Genomic DNA, 1,601 nt, shown 5'->3' with positions numbered 1-1,601 from the left:
CAAGTATTTTTACTTTACATAATCTTACACTTTGTGAAAACTCGATTATTCACAATCAGTTCTTGTTTAGTAAATCAGTCTCAAAACAAGATCAAAAAGACTTTTTGGCTGATATAAGGTTTTAAAACTTGGTTAGATGGACAGTTTTGCAGTGTGTCAGATGTGTAAAATTGAGCATCTCATAAAGCTACTTCCTGTGTGTCTTCACCTTAGTCTTTTTATTGACAAATGTAGTTTTATTGGTATTGGGAGCGGCTGTGGCAGAGTGGTTGGTGGAGTCCTCCTGCAAGGCCTGAGTCACACTACAAGATAATCAGGCCGATGTTTGCCCTTCTGACAATCTTAAGGAAGTCCAGATTATCGTGATGGATCTAAAGATAATCTGAGCAGATATTCCTGCCGTGGGTGGTGAGTTAAGAGTGATCTAGTCGGCTCGGAAGGACGTCGGGACCGCTCCGACCTCAAATCGGAGATATTCACCATGTTTGATTTTTTGGCCCGATATCACAGTGTGTGTAGTGTTCACCCGAGCTCTCAGCCTGTTGAATGAGACGTGTAGCCAATCAGAAAGTGAGGTGACGTAAACACGGAGGGGATTCCAAATACAGAAGACAAAAAAAAAACTGTCATGACTCAGCAGAAAGTCTGCTGGATGTGAAAAGACTTATGGAATTGTTTTTCCTCTGGTAAAAATAGTCCACAAACGATCAACATTGTTTCTTCCGTTTTGCAAATGTTTATTTACTCTGAACTCACGTCTCTCTGGAGGTCACGTGAGATTTTTCCTTGGACATCTGAATTCTCGCGTGATTTCAGGAAGTCTCGCGTGATTTAAAATCAGACAGTTCATGATCTTTTCGTGTGTGGTGTGTTGTCTCTAGCTGTGTGTCTGTACACCACACACTGTAGGACCAAACCTGGTAGATCCATGTTTTTTTATCCTCACGTGTGGGCTCTATCAGTCTTTGAAAATCAGCCGACTGGTTTAAAATCTTGTAGTGTAACTCAGCCTTAACCGGTAGGTTGCTGGTTCGATCCCCCATTCCATCGGTCTCAGTTGTTGTGTCCTTGGACAAGACACATCACCTGCCTCTCCTACTGAGGATGGTCAGAGGGCCCGGTGGCGCCGTGGCAGCCCTGCCTCTGTCATTGTGCCCCAGGCTGCAGCTTACCACCATCAGTGTGTGAAAGTTTGAAGTGTAAAACGCTTTGGGGTCCAAATGGACTTGATAAGGTTCTATATAAGTTCAGTCCACTTACCTTTCAATGTTGCCGGGTGTCAGAATGACAGCAGAGCAGAGATTCTTAACCTATGGGCCGCGGCCCACAATTGGGCCGTGAACGCTACCTTGAGGGCCTCAAAACTTTGGGCCGCAGAGGGCCGTGGGACAGCATTGATTTTAAATAAGGTGTAATACACTTTCTCACCACTAGTAGCAGTAGTGCACCACTCAGATGTTTAACAACTTTTTAATATGTAGAAGAAGAACCTTAGAAACCTGCTGAGAATGGAAACTTATTTTAAAGAGTAACTTACCCCAAAATTAACTTTTTTTTAGCCGATAAACTGTCTAGAATGTGTCTAAAATGTTATATAGTAC

This window comes from Austrofundulus limnaeus, unplaced genomic scaffold, assembly GCF_001266775.1.
Source record: "Austrofundulus limnaeus strain Quisiro unplaced genomic scaffold, Austrofundulus_limnaeus-1.0 Scaffold868, whole genome shotgun sequence".
Classification (NCBI taxonomy): domain Eukaryota; kingdom Metazoa; phylum Chordata; class Actinopteri; order Cyprinodontiformes; family Rivulidae; genus Austrofundulus; species Austrofundulus limnaeus.
This window is presented reverse-complemented; position numbering follows the sequence as displayed.